The sequence below is a fragment of the Haemaphysalis longicornis genome, unplaced genomic scaffold (genome assembly GCF_048455015.1).
Source record: "Haemaphysalis longicornis isolate Haplotype H1 unplaced genomic scaffold, Haemaphysalis longicornis Haplotype H1 scaffold_2, whole genome shotgun sequence".
Classification (NCBI taxonomy): Eukaryota; Metazoa; Arthropoda; class Arachnida; order Ixodida; family Ixodidae; genus Haemaphysalis; species Haemaphysalis longicornis.
This window is the reverse complement of record NW_027526295.1, coordinates 54,435,345-54,460,403: the sequence shown is the minus strand read 5'-3', so window position 1 is coordinate 54,460,403 and position 25,059 is coordinate 54,435,345. Positions and strand designations below refer to the sequence as shown.

At 52.2% G+C, this 25,059-nt stretch overlaps 1 non-coding gene across 1 annotated transcript; it reads left to right on the top strand.

Annotated features, from left to right (window-relative positions):
• Positions 1 to 1,834: 1,834 nt before the first annotated feature.
• Trnak-cuu (transfer RNA lysine (anticodon CUU)) lies at positions 1,835 to 1,907 on the top strand. The gene has a single exon. It is a non-coding gene; the product is annotated as a tRNA-Lys (tRNA).
• The last annotated feature ends 23,152 nt before the right edge of the window (positions 1,908 to 25,059 follow it).

Below are 25,059 nucleotides of genomic sequence, written 5' to 3'. Positions count from 1 at the left end.
AGAATGAGGGTCAGCAACGGCCGAGTTCCATGCAGCCCACACGGCGAGGGCTGGACGGCAAATCGGGTGGGAGAAGCAGGGGGGCTTTGAATGCAAAGAGAAAAAATTCCGCGAATTTCTACTAATATTTGACAATAATCTGGTGAAGTGTGAAGATGGGGGGGGGGAAATTCAACTGGAGAACGCCAATTCTCTGTTCTCGTCTCGCTGTCTAACTCCATTAGAAGTCAAAACTGGCGGTTCGGCGTTCTGATTCGACGACCCCTGCACTAGAAAACCAACACAGTCAGTGAGGATCGTATGTAAATATTCGGGGCCCCGTGCCGTGTATGCGGCAGTGTTATGTTATGCTTTGTTATGTGATGTTACAGAAGAAGACATCTCTGCAGGCAGCGGACGTGCGATTTGGTGCATGTTTTACCTCCTTCAATAGCGCATAATTTGTTTATTTGGCGCTATTGCCCCACCTACACGCTAGTATACATGTACCCTGCCGTTCTAAATCGTGCCGCGTAAAACGTGACGCAGGAATCATTTAGTTTGCGAAAATACGAAGCAAAATTTCCACTCGTTTCAAAGGCGTTGCAAGGCCAGCAGAGTCAGCTGAGTCGGCTGCGCAATTCTTGCGTTCGCTTGCATGCTCCCGGTGAAGCAAGCTTTTGCAGTGTGGTGTGGGTTATACTCCGACGATCGTCCGCACGCGGCTGCCGTGTAGACGGCGCCGGCGTGAGAGGCAGGCAAGAGACAAAGGCAACCGACGCCAACCTCCAAGGGGGGGGTTAATTCCCAAAACCTCCCTTAGCTAGCTCCGTCTTCTGGGATCCCGCGTATCTCGAGCGGCCGGAGTCGTTCGACTCCGCCGCTACCGGTAAACGATGGTCGGTCCAGGCTCGAAGGGAAGGCGCCAGGTCGCTCCGCCGCCGCCGTCTCGTCCTCGCTCGGAGCTCGCCAAACTGGCCGAGTGCCGCAGTCCAAGTCCTCGCTCTCCGCAGCCGCCTCTCCGGCGAAGCCACTCCGCGCGCACAGGTGGCGCCATCTCGCGACGCGAACCCCTCTATTCTTGCCGTGGCCGTGCCGAGGCCACGTTCTTGCCGTCTTGTTGCGCCATCCCGCGCAAGCCGCGCGGCCCTTCGAGCGCTGCCGCGTACCGAGTCGGGATCGCGGGCAGCCACAATCCCCACACTCCTCCTCCCTAAATACTCGACGCCACTCGCATTGAAACGGCGCCGCGAAGCACAACCTCAAGTTAAAAATACGCCAAAAAACGTCATCCACATGCCAGTTCACTCCCAATGTTCGCCATGTTATGCCGTAACCGCGAAGCTCGGCCTGATGAGCGTGCCACGCGTTCCACTGGTCCGAGTCTCTCACGGTTGGGAAGCACAGCAGGTTGGCAGGTCCAGAAGAAGCCAGCAGCCGCAGCCGAAGAATGCGGAGGTCGCTTGCTGACGCGACCTCTGCTCCCAGTGCAAGGCGTTCTCTCCAATGGCGGGTCCCTCGGCCTCCTGGGTTCCGTGGCTGCTTCGGCGTCTGGTCCTCCCGAACAGCTGAATGGTTGCCCCGCAGGGCACTTGCCCAAGGTGGCCGGAGTAGCAACTGGCGACAGCTCAACACGCTGCGCTCGGTGCTACCTTCACTGGCCGGCCCCGCCGGGTGGTTCAGCTGGTCCGTCCTCGGTGTCCATGGCGGTGGCGACTGGCAACTGGCGTGACTCCCGTTGCCGTCCGTGTGCCGAGGGCTCCGCTCTCACCCCTCAATGCGAGCGATTCCGATTATCGAGGAAGGGAGCAGCGGATTTCCGCCAACTCATGTCACTGGCGAGACAGCCTACTCGGCCCGGCTAGCTCAGTCGGTAGAGCATGAGACTCTTAATCTTAGGGTCGTGGGTTCGGGCCCCACGTTGGGCGCCAAAATGTTGCGTGGGTTTGGCTCGGACGATCCTCCGCACGCGGCTTCCGTGTATACGGGCCGGCGTGAGAGGCAGGCAACACAAAGGCAACCGTCCAACAAGCAACGGCTGGGTTTATTGTGCGAACCCCAGTACCCCCTTCTTCTTGCTGCGATGTGGCGGCGACCGGAGCCGTTCGGCTCGTGACGAGGCCGCCCGCGTATGAAGTTCGCCTGGAAAGGGAAGAGGGATTACCTGCCAGCCGATCTCCTCGCTGTCCCGAACCGGACTGCCCCGGCGCGTGCGTCGTCGTTCCTCCCGCCCGGCCGTACGGCTCGTGACGTCACCGGCTTCTCCCCCCGCGCCCCATTGGGCCGTCTGGACTCACGTGGTGCGGGACGTGAGGTGACGACGGTGCCTCCGGGCGAGGAGCGATCGCCCCTCCGTGCCCCGCGCCGGTGGGTGCGGGTTTCCGCTACTAAGCTTTCCACACTCCTCCTCCCTTAAGATTGTCACCACCCCGGTTTCAAGATGGTGTCCGAATCCAAGATAGCTAGCATTCTAATCACCTTAGGCTAAGCGGTTTCGCCTACCTTTCATTCTGCCTCCAGCTCCTCCAAGAGCTTCTGAAGGCGGGCTGCGTGCTCGTCCGTGTCGTCGGGCTCCCCGCACCCCAGGTCCAGCATGTCGGCGTCCCCATCGCTGCAGGCGTTTTCCTCCTCGTGCTGGGTAGGGGCCGGCTGCAAGACTGCCGCTTCGCAAGACGGCGACCCCTCCCAGAGCCTAAGCGCCTCGGGGTTAGGCCTGCCCGGCGGGGCCTCCGCCGCTGGTGAGCGGCCTGGTCGGGCCGCTGGCACCCCTCCCTCCTCGGTGGGCACACCCGGTCCGACCGCGTTGCGGCTGCCCGCCGGCGGGCCCAAAATGGCGGCCCGGTACGCGGGGTCCCGGTGCATCCGGGCCCGCACGGCAGCCACGCTGGTAGGGTCGCCTCCGTCCTCCAGGTCCGGCCCGTGCCTCGTGAGCGCCCGGTGCTTCGTCTCCGACACCAGCAGCACCCCGCAGTCGGAGCAGTAGGTGGCCAGTGGGTCCGGAGCCACGACGCGGGGAAGCGGGCCAGGTAGTCGCGCGGCGTGTGGCCCCGGAAGACCCCCGGGACGAGCTCCAGGGGCAGGCTCGGCTCAATGCGCAGCTGTGCTTTCCACGGAGCCGAGCTACAGTAGCCACGTGGGGGGCTACTTCCCTCTTGGGCCACCCACGTGGCCACGCTGCGCTTCTTCCGGCGCTCCCTGCTGCCCCCCGGGGCCGGCTGATGTCGGGTGTGCTGCGCTGGGCCGCGGAAATTGCTGTCCCGCAGCAGATCTGGTTGTCGCCTGGGGCTCGTGGAGGGTGCTCGGGCACCGCGGCTCTCCCAGCTCCGCCGCGGCGCTTACGACGGCGCCCCTGGTCGCACTGCCTCGGCCGCATGTGGCACCAGGTCGTCCCACGTGGCCGTAGGAGCGCCTCCGCCACCGCCGGGCCTCTCCGTCCGCCCAAACCACGGCCGGTAACGCGCGTCCCGGCGGTGCTGGTTGAAGTTGGGCCGAGTCCTTCGGGTCCTTCGCTTGGGCCACGTCCGCCAGTGCTGCCGCTGCTGTTGCTGGGTGGTGGTGTTGGTGGGCAGTTTTCCATTTCTGCTTCTGACCGCTCGGCCGCTGCGCGCCAATTTGCGGTGTGGGTCTTACTCCGACGATCCTCCGCACGCGGCTGCCGTGTAGACGGCGCCAGCGTGAGAGGCAGGCAAGAGACAAAGGCAACTGACGCGAACCTCCAAGGGGGGGTTATTCCCAAAACCTCCCTTAACTGGCTCCGTCTTCTCGGATCCCGCGTTGCTCGAGCGGCTGGAGTCGCTCGATTCCGCTGCTACCGGTGGACGATGGTCGGTCCAGGCTCGAAGGGGAAGGCGCCAGGTCGCTCCACCGCCGCCGTCTCGTGGTCTCGTCCTCGCTCGGAGCGGCCGCCCGCCGCCGGCGAGCTGGCCGAGCGCAGCAGTGCAAGTCCTCGCTCTCGGCGGCCGCCTCTCCGCCGAAGCCACTCCGCGCGCGCCGGTGGCGCCATCTCGCGACGCGCAAGCGAACCCCTCTATTCTTGCCGTGGCCGACCCAACGCCACGTTCTTGCCGTCTTGTTGCACAATCCCGCGCAAGCCGCGTGGCCCTTCGAGCACAGCCGCGTACCGAGTCGGGATCGCGGGCAGCCACAATCCCCACAGCAGTTACCTCAGGATATAGGATAAGCAGCGTTCCGTGTTTATGGTACTCGTGAACTTTCCTTTCTAGACAGCACGCAAGAAGAAAAAACTGTAACTGTAGTGAAACAGGCAAACCACCCGACCTGGCGATACTGTCCCACGCCGCGACCACCGCGAAAGCTCGCTCAAAAGAAAGCCGACCAATTAGGTTGTTTTAGCGGATATTATTTTGTTTAGCCTCTGCAAATACTTTAAGGGCTATTTCTTACAGTATGCAGTCATTTAAACACGCCACAAAGCACCACAACCAACATTCACTCTGGCTTGTACTTGAAAACACAAGGAGGGCGGCGAGGGTCGTCTCCTTGTGTACTACCCAGAGGCGCTGGCCGCTAGGGGCGCTGCATGTCGCCAAAACTCCAGCGCAGGAGGCCTATCACGGCGCCTCCGCCGCCAACGATCGGGTCGTTCATTCTCGAGCGCAGAAGCTCCGCCCTCCGGCTCTCCGATTGGAGGGGTGAGCCGGGCGAGCCGGCAAAAAACGCCGGCAGTGCGGAGTCGGCAAACAAATACTCGTGACGTGTTTGGATGTTGTTTATTTACAATATATCAGCGGGATGTCGATTGCGCGTGGTCCTCTGCTGGCTGCTCGGTTGCGTTTCGCACACTTTAAAATTGATTTTAAATATGTTCTAGGCTGTATTCGCCGCTGATATTTTGCAGATGATGTATATGTGCTCACACCAATCTATCTCTGAAGTTATCTCGCCTTCAAAATTTTGTGTAAGTACCCCTTTAATGCAATTCAGCTATTGTTTGGGTTAACGAAAATGATAACGCTGCTCACATAGCCTGAATCCCTTTGTCTTTTTTTGTAAAATCAGGACGAAGAGCGAGAGCGAGCTGAACGTTACAGAGCTTAAACAAACCTGTTGCCCCACGGGCTCGCGAAAGAAACGCATCCCGAGAACGGGCACCTAGCGAACGTATATTTGGGCGCTGTGTGGGCACCATGGCAAGCAGCAGTGAGCGTCGTACTGAGTACTACTGACCGCCAAAGGCCATGCCCTGAAAAATGTGAGAAGAACACACAGCTCCAACTGAATAGGTGGAATCTGCGAAATACGTGTTTAGTGAAATTAGCCAAAATATGACTACAGAAAACAGAGCAAACGCTTGATAAAAATCGCGCCAATCCACCCCGTCAATGTGGTTGGAAAGCAAAGTGTAAGGCACCCATAACGATTACCTATACGACGTCACTTAAATTCACTCACATCGCTCTACAAATAGTAAAACAAGAGAGAAGTGAAATTCACTTAAAGCAGCCATGAAGAGAAAACACAAGTTAGGTTCATTCAAAAGACTGCCTCGTTAGAATCATACTGACACCACTTTTAACGTAAACTTCGGTCAAATAAGCTACATGATTAGGAAAAAAGGAAATGGCCATGCGACCCACCAGCTCATTTCCCGCAACAGAACCTATAATGTTATTCGAGCCAGCTCTGCGATTGGCGGAGGTCGGCAGAAGCAAACGCAAATTAGGTAGAGCTTACAAACTAGCCGAACGAGCGATTTGGGCGTAAATTTAGGGCACATTCTCTACAAAGGAATAAGAATGATGGGACAAACAGTGGAAGTTACGAAAGCACATCTAAACATAGAAGTACAATGCGTACTGCTGTTCGTACTGCGCACAGCACTACGGGGCTTGGGGTTGTCTCAGACGACACTGGCCGATTGATGCAAGCAACGGTGCCTTACGTGACCACATTTGTCGAGCGAGCACTGTTTTAGGGAACCAATATTTTCTCCCAGAACAAAAATAGGCCAGGTTTAAATACGGGCAAAAACAAACCAAACGCTTGCCACGGTATGGTGGCGCCATCTAGGTTCGCGAAACGTAAAGAAACGCGGGAACAAATCAACACCGTTGTACAGGCTGGAGACAACCTTTCAACGGTCCCGTGCCGCATTGATTGGGCTAACGTGCTCAACGCGTTGTTCTTTTCGTTTCCCACGAGACCTAGCAACGCGAAATAGACAATACGATTCAAACTTCTTCAGTAAACCGCGTTGCGGCGATAATTTTAGCGTGGTTTTGACACAATGACTTGCTTCGGCGGCGAGCGAGCAACCAAAACTGGCGGCGCCAGCGTATACGTGTCTCTACCCTGTACGGCGGATGCGTGAATGAAGGTATTCTAGGCTGCAGAGCGGTCGGTTCCTGTGATGTCATTGCAGACCCCGAAAACAAACGATTTAGCGGGAAAATCAAAATTTTAACCTAACTTGTTTATTTCTTAGTGAATAAAGCACCGTTTGTATCCGGACAAGCGCTGGGGGCACTATGAAACACGAAATCTTTCGAATAAAACCAACTTGCATTTTCTCCTAATGGCTCCTTTAACGACACCATTTGTTACTTGAAAGAGATATTCTTGGTAAGGTTAAATCAATGCATGATGCATGAACGGTGTTTGGTTGAGTTGTATCGGTGTAGCACAAGAGTGGAAACTTTTTTTATAAGAATAAAGTACGCTCCAACCCGGTGTTAGACGATCTCACTTCTCCGTCTCTGCGCCGCGTACGGAGGCTACCAGATTTGCGGCAGAGAAGGAGGAGCAGGAGGAGAAAGAAATACTTCTGTTCAGATTTCTGAACGGCCCAGAGTACCGCCCGGGGGAGTGATCCCTACTTCTGTGGGGCCCATATGCTGTCCGCACGGCCAGTGTTCTGTCCACCCACTGAAGCTGGTTAGGTAGAGGACAGCAGCATCTGGACAGCAGCATATCCTATTGCTCTTGTTGGGTAGTTGGCGGAAAGAGGGGAGGGCACTCATAGCTAAAGTCGCACATCCCGATTACGGGGCGGAGTGTTCCTACTTCTGACCAAAATTTACATTCAGCGTCGTAGCGATTCGGATGCATTAAGTGAACACGCGTAGGCTGTCGGAAGGAGCCCGGATTGTATGAGCCGTAGGATTGTTTTTCTCTGGAAAGGTCAGGGTAAAGCGGAGGTACGGCCTGTCTCAGAAGGCAATAATGCTGGGCTATCTCCCTGAACGTGACAAGCGGGTCACTGTCCTTGTGCAGCTCCATAGCACGGGAGGTAAAAGCGCAGGATTGTTGGGTGGGCGTATTTGCTGCCCTCCATTGAAGCGTGAGGAGGTGTCCAGATGAGGTGAATGGAACCATTTGGGGAGTGATTTTAAATGCAGAGCATCTGATTCACTCGCCTTGTTCCTCTGGCATCGTCGTCGTTGTCGTCGTCGTCGGCGGCGGCGGCGTTGTCCACCATCCCCCATTCTCCTCGCCGCGCCAGCTGCGCTCTCCGTCGCTCACCCCCTATCCTCTCCGATAGCGAACACACTCTCGCGAAGGGCATTGGATTGGATTGGATTGGCTTAGCACGGCTTGGCTTGGATTTGGATTGGATTAAAGTGGATTGTGTTGGATTGTGTTGCGTCATATCCGCGGCACGTGGCGTCATAGCCGCGGCAGACGCGCTGGGGCCGGCGCATGTGCAGTACTCTCTCTTCCACGGTTTCCGCTCCTTCGGGCGTGCTGCGCATATAACGGGTGTGCCGTTCTCCGGCGAAGCAACATCCACTCTTGGCTCAAACACATAGAGTCCACGCCGCTTTACAAGTACGCCAACGTCGTCATCGACTGGGACCGGCTTACGCAGTCCCCTCAACGTTCTGCGCGCTATAAAACACGGTCCCTTCACCGCTCCGCCAATGCGTCGCATCTACACAGGGGTTCCTGCGAGGGGAGGTGGGAGTTTTTTTTAGCACGCGCAGAGCAGGTCAGGACACCGAACCCAACTGGTAATTCCAGTAGGCTTGCTGGGAATCGGTGACTACCCTCCGAACCCCTGGTTGAGTGAGATTCAAGGTGATGGCTGCCTCTTCTGCTGCCGTCATTTCTTGGGTCCTAAGCGAGGTACACGCAAGGAGGTCGGTTCTGGAGGTAGCCACGATGATGGCGTATTGCTGCCCTCGATGCTTGTAGGCGTCTGCGTAGATAACTGCATGAACCCCACCGAGGGTGGTGTTTAGCGCTTGAGCCCGTGCTTTTCGGTGACCCTCGTCATGGGAGGGGTTCATATTTCTAAAGAAAGGGGCATCTTTAGTTTTAGTCACCAAGAGTCTGGGAGTACGTCAAGAGGAGTCACATACTGTGCTGCCCAGCCAATCTGGTGAAGCATGAGGTTACCCACCGCAGTTCTGAGTCGGACCTTCTGGTTAGAAAGATGGCCTTCTATCAGCTCTTCCACAGTGTTGTGGAGCCCCGTGCTAAGCAGCCTCTGTGTGGACGCACTCATGAGAAGAGCAATGGCCTGCTCGAACGCCTTTCTAATCATTATATAAAGCATCTCTGTCTTCCTTGTTGAGAAGAAGACAAGGAGTTAACGTTAGTGACTGTCGAGAGGACAAAAGCTTCAATTAATCGAAAGGTACCGGATTCCTTTAGGCCTCGCTACTTGGTGGCAACTCGCCTGATCATGTGTATGATTTGATTAATGCTGTTTTTGAGGCGCTGCAAGGAGCCGTCACTCTTGCTGTTAGCCTCGAGATGTAAGCCCAGAACCTTGATGCTGGGGCTTGGAGTGATGGCCTGGCCATCAAGGAGTATTTGAATGCATTGCTTGATTTAGCGTGCGGGCGGACGACAAGGAGCTGTGATTTTTTACGTGAACACTGCAGGCCACAGGCTTTTGCACATTGGCGTACTAGAAGTGAGATGCCATGCATTGATGTGAATTTCCTTTAATTTCTGTAACTCTTAGCACATGAGCAAGGTGCGCACGTGACCGCTAAACGGGAGTGAGTGGTCACGTGACGCTTTCACGTGGCATTCAGCGAGAACGCAGGGGGTAAACCCGTATATTTGCGAGGTGAGTACACCACCTGTCTTCCCCGTCTTCGCGTGGGCTCGTAGCTAAGTGGGTAAGACAACGGGCTCTCGCTTTGTTAGTATATTAGTTCCAGGTTCGATTACTGGCGGTGCCAGTAAATTCTTTTACTTATTCCGTGGAGTTTTCTGGTGACACCAACGGTCGCGAAAGAACCCTTGGGGGGTAGAGGTAAAAAGCTTTGCTTTAAAAACGGCAAGCGTGGAACAGTTCTATGCAATGTCTGCGATACCGGAATTGATATACGATGTAAAACGAAGACCAAATTTGAAGGTTTCAATGCACTGCACACTCACCCCGCCTCGAGCAAAGCTGTTATCTGCCGACGAAAGACGTGTTTTTACCGTACCTAACGCGCCAAAGCTAAGCGACGAGCGCGCGTTATCGGCGTCGGCGAGCGGGTTCGCTTTGTACGCAGGCAGCTTGGTATGCACCCATGTGTAGAACTTACGATGAGTGTATGGCTGCTGGTTATGCCCAGAAAAGCCAAATTAATGCAGATACGTCTACTTCGCCGTGTACGTTAGCCCGGACGGCTTTGCAGTGCATCACGGCCATAATACATAATAGCAGTAACAGTTGGCCAAGATAGCAATGGCTAGCTAGTATAATACAACGCAGCCTGCGGCTCACGTAATTCAGTGCAGCGACAGCGCACAACGCCTGCTTCGCCTACGGTCCGCCGGCCGGCCGCCCACTTCCGCAACTCACCGCCGTCGTTTGCGGCACGTAAACGCTACGTGCGACGAAGGGCGCGTACCGCTGGCAAGCCTCAGCGCTAGATAAAATGGCACAACCAGCCTAAAATACCGTTACGTCCAGCTAAAAAATGGTGTCTTACGCCTTTACGGGGCGTTTCGAAAGCGCTTATCCTAAAGACGCAGCCCTAGCTCTGCCTGATTCCCTGAGGTTACGCAGTGCTCGCAGCGTTTGCTGTACATGGAAACGTAAATATGATACGCCACACCAGCACTTTAAAAAAGAAAGTCTCACCTTTCATTCAGGGTGCAAATCCGATGTCGCAGAGAAAGCGCTAGGCGTTTCCTTCTCAACAACAAAGGTTAGCACGAGGCTGCAGAAACGGACGTCCAAATGCTGCCGAAAGAGTCCAATGGCGGCTTGCGCTTGCGGCTTGGCCAGGCTTGGCACAAAGAAGCCACAAAAATTTACATTCACAGCCATTCAACTTACTACACAAACAAAAATATGTAGTCTAATGTGTCAAAAATTTTAATAGTATAATATTGTGTGTTAGCTGAATTTTAAATATATAGTTTTTTACCACTTGCGCTGACTGCCGGATGGTGCGGGAGTCAGGCCACTCGGCCGCGATAAGCCGGTGTGTCCACTCTTCTAATTTTTATTTCTATATGGTGTTTACCCCTTTAGCTCATTAAAGAACGTTTTTCACCACCATCTATGGTGTTCCTACCAAGCATCACCCAGCTACAAAGGGGAAACCAATAGCAGTCACCATCATCAGCAGTAGCCCCAGGGATCACAAGTGGGCATGTGATCCCTGTAACTAAATACAAGTACCGTTTTTACTCGATTCTATCGCGCACTTTTTTCCCGAAAAATATGTCAAAAAGTCGCATGCGCGTTAAATCGGACACGAAACCGAAACTGCCGAAACAGAGGACATTTTGTCCCACCCATCGCCATCGCCATATCAAGATGGCGCCAAAGCATTTAGCAACGATTTTTCGGACGCAGGAAGCATAGGCGCCTAAGCTTTTCTATCGGTGTTCACACAAATCGTCAAATCGTTCCACTCGCGCGCTTGATAACAGCAATGGCACAAGCGGCTCTCACGCGATCAAAACGAGCGGTCGGCTGAAGCGTGCGCCTCTGGAGAAGCTTGCGGAATGGGCGTGGGGGGCGTGGGCCACGATCCCATCGGCCATGGTTGAACGTTCGTTCAGAAGTCGGGAGCGCGCTTGACGGCACTGAGGACAAGATGTTGTCGTCAGCGGAGAGCGACGACGAGTGAGATGAGTGAGATTACTTCGGAAAATAAATCGCCCGTTTCTCTCGCATTCGTGTTTCTTGCTCAGAAAGTTCCGTACGCGTTACAATCGGAGGTGCAAGTTTTTTTAGTTTTTTTTTTGTCAGGAAAATCGGGTGCGCTTTATTATCGGGGGCGCGTTAGAATCCGGTAATTACTGTAATCGTTCGTGCACCAGCGAAATTGACATTATCACCTGAACTACAGTGGTGAAGCTTATCAGCGTTGCATTTTGTTTTTATGTTTATATTGACGCGAACCGTGTATTGGGTTTGTTTATTTATGTATTGCTTTTACCACCCGGCTGCGCCGGTCTCTATTATCTGTATGCCAAGGGAAGCGTGTGTTCCATTCTTTTTTTTCTATGCCGCATGTGTTATCTCTTCTGATAGGGACAGCGTTCCGAACTACCGTGAGCCGCCTCGAATAATCTTCTTTGTTCTGGATGTAAATAGACGGTTCGAGAAAGAGTCGCGCCTAAAGATAAAAAGCCTGCAGAGCAGACGCCGCGGCATTCCATTCCACTCTCTGACGCTCGCGGACGCACGTCCCTTTATTTTTTACTGCTGTCTCGCCGCCTGTGTATTCTTTGAGTTGTTAGGGGAGCACAAGTTCGCTCCAATATACTCGTTTTCTTTCAAGACAACTGCGTCGTCTTTGACTTCGTGACATCTGGTACTGGTGCGGGGTATGCATCCTTCATGCTCTCTAGAGCCTCTGGAAGCCACCAAGACAGTCCAACAAAAGCCAGCCTCCACCTGCAAAGTTTACCACCCGAGTTCCGACTACTACCGGAGAAAGCGAAGAAAGACGTCGCAACCAGCACCATGGTCCACCAAGACAATCCTCCCGTCGTTCTGCAGCAAGCTCGGAGACCCCATCATTCCAAGGATCCCCGGGTGAAGGCCCGGAAGAGTGGCTAGAGAAGCTGGAGCGCGCCCAAAGATTCATCTGATGGGATGATGAAGAAACTTAGGGAAGTGTTTTTTGAAACTTGGAGACTCGGCTCAAGTCTGGTTTGAAAATCACGAGAGCTCGCTAACATAATGGATCATGTTCAAAGCGGAATTTTGGAAAACATTCACAACTGTCGTACGGAACGAACGAGCTGAGGTGTTGTTGCAGACGCGAATCCAACACCCTAACGAAGGTATTGTGGTGTTCGTTGAGCAGATGAAGATGCTGTTCCGACGAGCTGACCCCGAAATGGCAGAAGAGAAGAAGGTGCGCTTTCTAATGCGGGGAGTAAACAACAGCTTCTCGCTGGACTCATTCGCCACCCGCCGAAAACCGTCGCTGAGTTCGTGACAGAGGCTTCGTTGATCGAGAGGACCCTCGACATGCGTTCGAGGCAATACGATCGACCACTCAACGCGTTTATGGCGAACCCCCTCAATGTCCCTGGATTCGCGACGGAAGACTTGTGGGAAACGATCCCCGCCGTAGTTCGAAAAGAACGGAGAAGGCGTTTCCCAACCACACCGGAACCCCAGATCGCCTCCATGACCGACGTGATCCGAGAAGTCCAACTCGCACTGGGGACTTCTACGCCGTCGGAAGCACCCCACGAACCACAAGCGATGACCTACTACGCGGCTGTTCGTCGACCCCGACCTCCTTTAACCCGTCGGCAAGAGGCCCCACTGTACCGCCGCCAACTGTCGCCCGCCCGACCCCCGGTAGTCCGAAACCAGGCGCCGAGGAATACGGAAGTATGGCGAACTCCCAATAATCGTCCTCTGTGCTACTACTGCGGAGAGGCCGACCACATCTATCGTCGCTGCCCTCACAGGAGACTCGGACTGCGTGGTTTCTTCGTCGACGCACCTCGCCCTCTCCCTAGCCAACGACCACGTGTGATCGACGACTACCTACCTCAAACCAGCTGTGGCCCAGCCAGTTTCAACCGTTCGCCGTCGCCCTACTCGTACGAGTCGCCGAACCACCTTAGCAATGTTGACTTCACACATGGAAGGTCCCCCAGCCCACGTAGGGGAAACTAAATGTAGCAACTTCTGGAGTTGAAGTTGCACAACGGCGAACAAAAGAAAACCCTCCAACGACGCAAGGGCGCGCCGAAAACCGTGATTCACGATAGGCCCTCATTCCGACTACCCAACGGAACCCTGTCGAGACTCCCGAACACGACGACAGCTACACGGCGCGACGCGTAGCCATGACAGAGACGGCCACCGAGAAGACGACGACAACGACGACGCACAGTGCCCGACCGTCAACACGCAGAAACCGAGTTGCGACGCCCCGACGCCCCCGGAACTCGAGGAAGGCGGCGTCCGACGTCCACGTGTCCATCGAAGGCTTTGACGTATTCGCCCTCATCGACACGGGAGCCGACCACTCGGTAATGAGCGCGTCATTCGCGTCAAGCTGGAGGAAGTTACGGCAAGATGGGACGGTCCGCATATACGCACAGCAAGAGGTCATCTTGTAACACCAAGTGGAACGCACACATCACGCGTCACCATAGACGGCATCACGTACCCTACTCAGTTCGTCAATTTGCAAACTGCTCCCGTGACGTATTTCTCGGAACGGACTTTTTGACGGACAACGGCGCAATTATCGATCTGCAGACAAAGTCGATACCTTTTTCCTCCGATCACTTCATGACGCCGGAACCGAAACCCAAACACTGTGCTGCTGTAAGGATCGCGGATGATCATGTCATCATGCCACCCCGCGCAAGCTTGATGATCACCGCCTACTGGGAAGGTACTGGTCCTGACGTCGACATTATCGTGGAGAGTGTTCGAAGGTTGCTTCTTCACCGCGGTGTGTCTGTCGCAAGAGGCATTGCGTGGTATAAGCAGCGCAAATCCCATGTTTTGGTCACCAACTTCACCGAGGAGTACCAGCAGTTAAATAATGGCGCCGCAATTGCGTTCCTCGAAGAAACGCAGCAAGCAAGTGACGTGATCGCAGTCGCCAACTTTGATCGCGCAACCCGAAGATACCTTCAAGATTCCGCATCCCTTCGACGTGAATTCGGCGCTACCGCAAGAAGAAAGGATTAAGTTATTGCCTTTGCTGCGTCTCTACAGGAAGGGTTTTTCGTCGAACACAAAGTTACATCAGACACCTCTGGCGAAGCACCAGATAATAACCAACGATGGAGCCCGACCTACCTGACAGTCACCGCACCGCGTCTCTTCACGCTAGCGCTGAAGCCATCCGGACTCAACTCGACGACATGATCAGCAACGACATTATACAGCCATCGAAAAGACGTTAGGCTGCGCCGGTCGTACTCCTAAAGAAAACAACATGGCACATTAATGTTCTGCGTTGACTACTGGCGACTCAACAAAATTACCAAAAAGGACGTGTACCCCCTGCCACGAATTGACGACGCTCTCGACCATCTTTGCCATGCCAAGTACTTCTCATCGATGGGCCTGAAGACCGGCTACTGCAAATTGAAGTGGACGAAAGAGGCCGAGAGAAAACTCCATTTATAGCCCCGTACGGCCTATATGAGTTCAGGGTGATGCCTTTTTGGCTGTGCACGGCGCCAGCAACATTCCAAAGAGTCATGGACACTGCGCTAGCTGGCCTGAAGTGGCACACTTACCTCGTATACCTCGACGACGTTGTGGTATTCGCCCGGAATTTCGACGACCAGCTTGCAAGATTGCAGTCTGTACTCGAGGCCATTCGTACGTCGGGGTTAACGCTTAATCCTGAAAAGTGCCGTTTCGCGTATGAAGAATTGAAGTTTCTGGGCCGCATCGTCAACGCCGCGGGAGTCCTAACTGACCAGGCAAAAACTTGAGCCATTGCGAACTTCCCAACACCAAAAGACAAGAAGGGCGTGCGAAGATTTCTCGCATGCTACCGGCGCTTCGTCGCAAACTTCGCACGCATTGCAAAGCCACTGCCACGCTTGACGAAAGATAGCACGCCTTTTAGCTGGGAAAACGACCACGAAAAAGCATTCTGCGAGCTGCAAAAACGCCTGCAAAGCCCGCCCATGCTCGCTCATTTCGACGAAAACGCCAAAACGGAAATGCACACCGACGCCTGTGATATAGGTTTGGGTGCCGTCCTTGTCCAATAGCAAAGCGGTTGCAAAAAGGTAATCGCCTATGCCAGTCGTGGTTTGTCGAAGGAGGAGAAAAACTACTCTTCCTCCGAAAAGAGTGCCTGGCTATCAAATGGGTCATTTCAAAATTTTTCCCATGCGTGTATGGTAGACCGTTTATTGTTGTGACAGACAAGCATCCGCTGTGTTGGCTTGCTGATTTGAAGGACCCCTCTGGCCGCCTTGGGCGATGGAGCTTGCGGCTACAGGTATTTCACGTTACAATCGTCTACAAACCCAGCAGGAAACACTCCGACGCCGATTGCCTGTCCCGTGCTCCCGTCAACTTACCACTACAAGAATCTGATGAAGACACCGCGTTGTTTGGAGTCGTTAGGGAGACCGACCTAGCCGCCCAGCAGCGTGCCGACCCCGACTAGCGCGTCATGATGGACTACCTCGAAGGACGCACCGCCGCCGTGCCTAGGGCGTTCAAAGGAAACTTGCCAGTATTTAGCCTCAAAAACTCCGTCCTCGTGAAGAAAAATTTCAGGCCCGGAACGAGAACGAATTTCCTTGTTGTCATCCCGGCAGATCTTTGTGACGAAATTTTGGCGCCGTGCCATGACGACCCCTCTTCCGGACTTTTCGGCACAGCTCGCACAATTGGAAAAATCAAGGCAAGGTACTACTGTACCCGCGTTACATCAGACGTCACACACAACGCCTGGAGCTGCCGTGATTGCCAGCGACGAAAAACGCCGCCGAAGAGACCCGCCGGATTTCTGCAGCCGATCGCCGTCCCATCGTGGCCTTTCCAAAAGATAGGAATGGGCCTTTTGCGCCCGTTCCCTGCGTCACGATCCGAGAACAAGTGGATTGTCGTAGTGACAGACTACATGACGCGCTACGAACATACCGCTGCTCTTCCGAGGAGGACTGGCAAAAAAGTCGCAAAGATCTTCACAAATCAAGTTATGCTGCGACACGGAGCCCCTGGAGTTCTAATTACAGACCGCGGTACGGCCTTTTCTGCCGAGCTGATGCAAGGAATCTTACGCTACAGCAACACAGATCACCGAAGAAAGACGGCCTACCACCCCCAAACGAACGGACTGACGGAACGCTTGAACAAGACGATTGCGGATATGCTGTCCATGTACGTCGATGTTGAACATAAGAACTGTGATGAAGTGCGGCCGTATGTCACGTTTGCGTACAACACGGCTATCCAAGAAACTACGCAGATGACACCGTTCGAGCTTGTCTACGGAAGGCGGCCGACTACGATGCTTGACGCCATGCTTCCACACTTAGAAGACGACGACTTCAACGCCGACGTCCAAGGATACCTTCAGCGTGCGGAGGAGGCCCGCCAGCTCGCTCAAGTTCGTACAACGGACCAGCAGCTGGTTGATTTCGGCCGCTACTACCTCCAACGCCGAGACGCCGAATACCACGCAGGGGATCGTGTGTGGGTTTGGACACCCATCCGACGACGCGGACTGAGTGAGAAGCTTCTACGACGGTATTTCGGACCCTACCAGATTCTACGACGTGTTGGCCACCTTACCTACGAAGTGATCCCTGATGATGATTCCGGCACATCACGACGTTGCACTTGACCCGAAGTCGTCCACGTGGTTCGCTTAAAACCTTTCTACGCACGATGACAGACTTTTATTTTTTCTTTGTTCGGACTGTCGCTTATGTTAGCATCACGTCGATGCACTGTTAGAGGGGGGTAATGCCGGGAACCATGTATTGGGTTTTTTATTAATGTTCTGCTTTTACCGCCCTGCTGCGCCGGTCTCTGTTATCTGTGTGCCAAGGGAAGCGTGTGTTCCATTCTTTCTTTCTAGGCCCTATGTGTTATCTCTTCTGATAGGGAGAGCGTTCCGAACTGCCGTGAACCGCATAGAATAATCTTCTTCGTTCTGGATGTAAACCAATGGTTAAAAACTGGTCTGGATGCGGGACGTGGCATGTTTACAAGTTTAAGCATTCCTTGCAGATGCTGAAGGAGTTTTCCAAGCCATCCGAAACCAAGAGGACGGCCTCATACACCTTTCTCGGATTGTACTTTCCTCCAACGAATGGGTGCTCTGAGATTGTGAAGACGATGAACCTCACGCTTGCCCCGTAAGGAATCAGCGTAAATACCGGCGCGGCATTTGTTACCTTGTTTTCGAGCTATCGAGAAGAATGCTATACCGTAGTTTTTTCTTCTAAATACCAGTGCCCACATGGACATGTGGCGTAAGTGCAGCGTAGTCCGAATGGAGAAAAAAAAAGCCTCAGAGTGTGTCCTCGTAATCACCCCCCCCTCTTAAGCCTTGTAGGAAATTTCAGAGTGTTCATAGAATTTGCCCATTGAAATAATTTAAAACGCTGTACAAGCAGCAGACATCACGTGAAGTGTACGTCCTGCAGACAGCGGTGTTTTGATTATTCAAGGCGCCCGATAAACAAGCCAAGGAACCTTTCGCCCGAGCCTTCACAGTGGCTAACCACTGTGTAGGTATCCACATCTAGTGCATTCCATAGTGCAGCAATGTAGGAGACCGTGAGAGAAACAAAGATAGAGTACCCACCATGCCACCGGAAGCTAGCCTAAATGAGCCATTAAGACAAAACACGTTAGGTTAATTCAAAAGATTGCCCCGTTAGAACCATACTAACACCACTTTTAACGTAAACTTCGCTCAAAGAAGCTGTAGAATTAGGAAAAAAGGGAAAGGCCATGCGACCCACTCGCTCATTTGCCGCAACCGAACTTATGATGTTATACCAGCCAGCTCTGCGATTGGCTGAGGCCGGCAAAAGCAAATGCAAATTAGCCAGAACTTATAAGTTTGCGGAACGAGCTAGTTGCGCTTAAATTTGGAGCACATTCTTTTTATAGCAGTAAGAATGGTAATATCAAGAGTGGAAGTTATGAAAGCACACGTAAACATGGAAGAACCGATGCGGGAGGCTGTTGGTACTGCGCGCACTATGCTTCTTTTACGTGCACAGCACTGCGGCTCTTTGGGTTGTTTGAGGCGACAGTGGTCGACTGGCGGAAGCGAGGAGACCTTACGGGACGGTATTTGTTGAGCGAGCACCACCTTTCACAAAACGACCATTTTCGCCCTGAAGAAAAATAATCAGGCTACAAATAGAGTAAAAAAACAATGCAAAGAAAGAAAACGGCCCGCTGTGGTATGGTGGCGCTATCTAGGCTGACTAACAGTAAACAAGTCTTCACTTTCCACGAAGTTTAGCTTGAGGACCCGTTCTTATGATGTCATTTCAGACGTCGTTAAAACACGATTTATTTCAACCTAAATTTAACCTAAATTGATTAATTTCGTAGCGAATAAAGCGTTGTTTGCTTCCGGACTACCGCTGGGTGCACTATAAAAACGAAATCTTTTGAATAAGACAATCTTGTATTTTCATCTTGGGGAACAGCGCGAACAACAGGGACACAAATAAGAAAGAAGTGAACAGCGCTTGTCCTGTTCACTTCTTATTTGTGTCCCTGTTAGTTCGGGCTGTTCCCCAAGATGCAAGTACACCAAATCGCCACCTTGAAACTTGTATTTTGTCTGATTGCCATTTTAAGGGGCCAAATAGCTGAAGACGATTTTTGACAATCCGCGCTTTCAATAGACATCATATAACCTAGGCTATGCTTCAGCCATAACAACATTTATGACTGTGCGCTAGAACAGTGTACCTTGTGGTATGGGAGTGCGAAGACGCCTCGAACTTCCGGCGGTCCAGTGGATTCCAAGGCATACAACTGACAGGTGTTGCTTATATGCGAGGTCCTTGTGCACCAGGGAAGCCTGGGTTCTCACCCCAGGTGAGATGCGGTTGGGAAGAGGGACGAGGGACGGTGCCGCCATGAATAATACGCAACTATTACACAAGGAGTTGCCCCATCACTTTTCCCCATTTTTTATGATAAAACCCACTGATTCAGCCTCCTACCTTTAAGTCGTAATAAAATAAACAGCAGAGAAGTCAGTGCAGGGAATAGAATTTCTTGGAAAGGGATTGCTTAAAATCGTGTGAGGTTCTGCCTGTTATCTGCCTGTTATTTTGCGTACATCACAATGCATGTGGCAGTCAAGATTCAGGGATTATTTTATGAGCGTGGTATTTGTCAGTCCTATCTGTGCCGGTTCACTAGCTTCCATAGAAAGACAACAGTGACATCTTCTCCTTTTTCAGATTGCTTCACGAAAATCAATAATGTTAGGGCTGCTAGTTGAAGCCGTCATCTCTTTGTGGCGCTACAAGTGCTTGGTTATGTCGTGCATAGTAATTAACTTGCGCTGTTAACCGCGCCGCGGGTTTAAGATCGGGTCAATCTGCAGTAACGAAAAATGTTTACTCCTTTCTTTCGAGAGAGTATGCTGCTTTCGTTTTTATGTCCCATTTCTAAATTTACTACTTAATGGTTCATTGGTACATTTGGATGTGTGGCTTTGATCAAATAAGGCAGAAATAGACGACAAAATGACGATTCGCCTTCACAGGCCGAAAAAACAAGAACTCCTTTAAGCCTTGAAGTAGACGTTAGATTGGATGTTTTACAGCGTAACACAGTTTCATTCCTTGTGGAGACTTTTCATAAAAAGCTTTCATCGGACCCACACGTGGCTTTGCTTACAACAAACCTTCCTCGAGCTTTCTGTCGCCTAACCAGGCTAAAATACTCCCTCCAACAAGTGGACAATAACAAATTCATTTGTAGACTTATCACTAACCAGTACATTATTGAATTTTATACTTTCTACTATCACGGAAATTAATTTAGATGCATTTACGGTAATTAAAAGCCTGCAGTATTTTTTCATCTGCACAACGTACTTTGAGAAGTACGAAATTCCCAAGTGCGGAAACTTTGTGTGCACAAACTAACATGCGCAGTGTTGGGTCAATATATTGCGTTTAAAAATTGTTTGCACCTAATTAACACGTACGAAACAGCCCATACATATTATGAACATGCTTGATAGGAAAGTGCCAATCTCGAGCGAGATAAGGAGGGTACACATTCGCCGTACCGGGAATCTGAGTAATCTTGGCGGCGGTATTGGCGATCCGCGGACCCCGAAACCCAAGTATAAGTTGTAACTTACCGTGACGATGGGTATTAAAGGGACACTGAAGTGATTTGTAAACAATGCGGGATTACGAGCGCAAATTGTAGTCCGGAGCCCCTAGGCCCTGTTTCGACCACTCTGAGCGCGTTTACGCGAATTTATTTAGTAGAAAAATCAATTCGCAAATGCTGTCCTCCTCTCTTTACGCTCACCCATTTTCTGTGGAGTTTTCGTGTGACGTCAGTAGGAGAGGAGCTGGCAATTGGCTGTGCTTCTGCACGGCTCGCCGACCTTCCGCGACCGAGTCAGTCGGCCCAGCGTTTAGTCCGCCGGATGCCGACGGGTCGTCGCAATTCGCTGGATCAGTTGAAACTAAGTCACAACACGTTTGGGAATGGACGAATGTGCCTTTCTTTACTTGGTTAGTTTGTACACTGTATCTAGCTCCAAGACAAGGTCGCTTCACACAAGCGCTGCACAAGCGCACATGCGACGCTTCGCTGACTGGTACGCCAGTAGGAAAATATAAGGCCTCTTGAAGGAAGAGAAGAGTCAGCGAAGTCAATATAGGTAATAAGGAAATAAAATCAACTGATATTTTTATCGTACAGCGTAAAACTAGGGTGCGGGAAGCACTTTTTTGCGCTGGGCGAACAAGCACAGCGGTCAGCAGCACGACTACGCATCTGCGAACGCTTTTCCGTCTACGAAATGCAATTGCTAGACGTGAGCTATTGTGGAAACTCGGGGGATGCTTACTGCACGAGCGCAATACAACAAATAGTCACCTAAGCTGCTTGAAATACTAAAAATAAATAAAAGTGTAAACTGGTTATACATTATATAGCTTATATTTCCATCATCGGCATCGCCCCTTCCGTAGTCTAGTGGTCAGGGGAGCTAGGTATGTCACCCCAGTTGTTTTGCCAGTCACGTCACAATTTCGAATCCCCGCGGGTACATGCTTTTTTTTATAAGTTCACTTTTTCATTTTTCGCCGATGTTTTCTATACTGGGTTCACTTTTTTTGGGGCCGCAACGTTCATCGCTCCACGATCTAGTCCGCAGAACTCGCGCAGGCTGGCACTGGCGCGCTAGCGAGTTCTCGTTGGCGTGCTGCTGCCATATGCACCGACTGCATGCAGGCAGGGGGCCCAGGCCAGAATCAACAGACCCTTCGACTGGTGCGAACACGCTTTTTACGATACAGGCATGAGTGAGGCAAGCTCCAAACATGGGGGAAAAGCGGATGCATTTGAGCATCTGCGGGGACGCGAAGGGCGTTCATGCACTGCGTAGGGCTCAGCCAATGAATGCTACGATTCCAAGCCGTCCTGGGAGGCTTATCTTATGCATTTTACAGTCGACAACATGGCAGAAGCGCGGTACTACGATTACTGTGATATTGAGAATGCCCATCCAACGATGCCATGGGATGTCAAACATGCTGTTTTACAGAACCAAAACGGAAACCAAAAGTTGTTTGATTGCTATCTTGGGCATCGTCCAATCACGGTGCCCCCTCCTCCCAACGTCACAGCTTAGTTGGTGCGGCCGCCTCAAACCGCGCATGGTAGTTTTTCTTCTTTCGCGCTTTGTAAAATATTTATCAATTAGTCAACCGGATAAACAATGAAAAGTGTGCTAATTTGAGCCAGTCTACGCCGTGCAAGCAAAAACGGGAGCTTGAAAAATTCATTTCAGTGTCGCTTTAAGGTGAAGGGTAGAAACCTCAAATGGTGGCCATCGGAGCCCAGGTCAAGCTCCGGAGTATGGCCTCTCCGCCTGCTTACCAGGCTTAGAGCTGCGGGACCTCTCCAGCTATCAGGGTAAGGCTGACGAAGGAAGTACCCCTCCCCTGGTTTTATACTATGCTATATTGTATTCTCAAAACCTCCTCCAAACATGATCGGTCCTGAGAAGGGGCCGCACGCAAGCTTCCTTTTCCCCTTTGCCTTTGATATCACTCCCTAAGCCCGATAATTTCTCGCGATTTTCGGTTCTCAAATTTCTTGATAAGACAAAGCCCATCACTTCTCAGAATCTCCTTCTCATTCCAAGTATCTTGAAAGTCTTGCCGGCAATTGGTACAATGCTAAGAGACTGCAAACGGGAGAAGTGCTACAAGCCCGTTCCGCTGCTTCAAGCGTCAGTGGTTCGGGTACGGCACAAACTGCTGCCGCGGCACTGCATGTGTATTCCAAGACCACCTGACAGACAACTGCAACTCCAATGCGACTTCTGAGATTTGCCGGGCACCGCATGCGACATACTTCCGCCAAGTTGAAAATTTTGAACTAGAAAAAAAGATCGTTGACAAGCAGCAGTCCACTAACCTTCTCACACAAACGCACATGGTCGATGTTGACATCAAGAGCACACCCCATCGCTTTAAGGGGCCTGGTCCGTCGGGCACCCCCTGACATCTGACGAGGAGATGGATGTGTGGCCGTTCATGCCTGCATTACAGCGCCAGGAGCGGCCTCCGACGTCCAAGCGAACAGAAAGGCCCAAAACGCCGATTCCGAGAGTACTTCCGACATACTTCTGCCAAGTTGAATATTTTCAACTAGAAAAAAAGATCGTTGACAAACAGCAGTCCACTAACCTTCTCACACAAACGCACATGGTCGATGTTGACATCAAGATCACACCCCATCGCAGTCCTAATAGCTGCCATGGGGTAATATCTGAACTGGATTTAATAAACGAGACCGAATCAGATCTGCTCGATGGCTTTCATGACCAGGGTTTGACAGTAGTGAGGCGGATCGCCATACGTCTAATTGACCAAGTAATAGCGACCAAACACATAACCTTGACATTTGATTGCTCAACACTCCCGAGTCAGTCAATGCAGGAGGCTTCGTGAGGTGTCCAATCCGAACCTCCATACCGAGCCCGTTCCGCTGCTTCAAGCGTCAGTGGTTCGGGTACGGCACAAACTGCTGCCGCGGCAGGCCTAAATGCAGTAAATGTGTATTCCAAGAACACCTGACAGACAACTACAACTCCAATGCGACTTCTGTGCGCCATACCTCACCAAGTTGAAAATTTTCAACTAGAAAAAAAGATCGTTCACACCAAGGTCACTGAGAACATCACCTTTCCAGCGGCTCGGAAGAGGTCCTCCTTTTTCCCAGTAGGGAGGTACGCCGACGTAGCTCGCCGGGGGGTGGAGCGGCGTCTGGTTTCTAGACGAACCCAGCTCAGCCGGTCTGACGTGGTCCCGCTCCCGCTCCCGCCTTCCACTGGGTTGCCTCAGGCAGCCCAACCATTCACCACGCCGCTTGCTGTGGCAGAAGCGGTTGGATTGCAAACCGCCTCCGTCGGAACCGAAGCCGCTCCCCGCCCTGCCTCACCATCCTGCAGTGCGTTGGAGGGTGCCGAGGGAATGGACATCGGGGGAACCGCATCCGCTCCCACCCCCGCCGCACCACCCGCGCCACCTGTGGCGCTCCTGGCACCGTGGGCGGTGGCGGCTCAAACGAAGGGCACCCGAAGGGGTGCCAACTTTAAGGGGCCTGGTCCGTCGGGCACCCCCGTGACATCTGACGAGGAGATGGATGTCTGGCCGTTCATGCCTGCATTACAGCGCAAGGAGCGGCCTCCGACGTCCAAGCGAACAGAAAGGCCCAAAACGCCCCTTCCGAGAGTACGAGCCTCGCAAGACAACACATGAACATGCACACACACAATCCAGTCATTCTTAAATTTAATTGTTAAGAACAGAAAACATCATTCAATGGAACTGCAGAGGCCTCCTTCAAAATCTTGACGACGTTTTCGTGATGCTGTATGCTAATCAGCCAAGCGTCATGTTTCTCTAAGAAACAGATCTCAATTCCAAACAAATTCCTTAGTAAGTACATGGCGTTTGGAAAGGACAGGGATGGCCACACACAATCTTCGGGTGGTGTGGCCATTGTCACCCGGAAATCATTACATGCCACCCTCTCACTTTGAACATAGTCCTTGAGGCTGTAGCCGTCAGCACAATAATATTATCACGATAGAAACGAAACTACTAGTAGAGTCGTTTATTTACAACGACGAACTTGTGCCCACAAGTCATCTGGAACGCCTAGCCTTGGCCGAACTCTCGAGCTCTTCCACCTTATCTTCTTCTTCGGCCACCTTTCTTCGTCTTCTTGGTCTTCACAAGATATCAGCTGCTATTCTCCCCAGTTGGGTATGTGGAGAAACAAGAGCGGTTGGTTAATGCCTGCCAGGGGCAGGGTGTTAAAGTTTAAACACATTACGAGCCATGCCGTTGCCCCCCTTATGGTGGCATCGACCCGACGCCACTCGTTGGAAAACAAGGGGATAATCATAACTACCTAATTACGACCTCACCATGCGGCGGGCCTGTAAAATCTGAGCGGACGAAAAGTCAGCGCCATGTCACCAGGCGTGATATGGTTTCAGGTGTACGACATGTACAAATTTTTGGCGAGGTTGTCGCCTCGGAGAGCAAAACGGCCTTCCTTATGGGACCACAACGTAGCTAACGTTCGATAGACGGGACAGAGCCTTATAGTGGACCAAGTAATGCCGCAGTAGCTTCTTTGAAAGTCCACGACGACGAACAAACGTCCATACCCAAACGAGATCACCATGTCGATACTCCATATCGTGACTTCCGCGATTATACAGTCGGGTATCGATTTCTTGGTGTGTGCGGATTCTAAAGTGTGCCAGCTGGCGACCCTCTACAGCTCTCTTCGTCAGGTTTTCAATATTTTCCTCCATCTTAGCATCGTTGTCAACAGGTAGCATTGCGCCTAGAGTTGTAGCGACCTCGCGACCGTACACAAGTTCAAACGGAGTAAAACAGTAGTTTCCAGCACAGTCATGTTGTAAGCGAAGG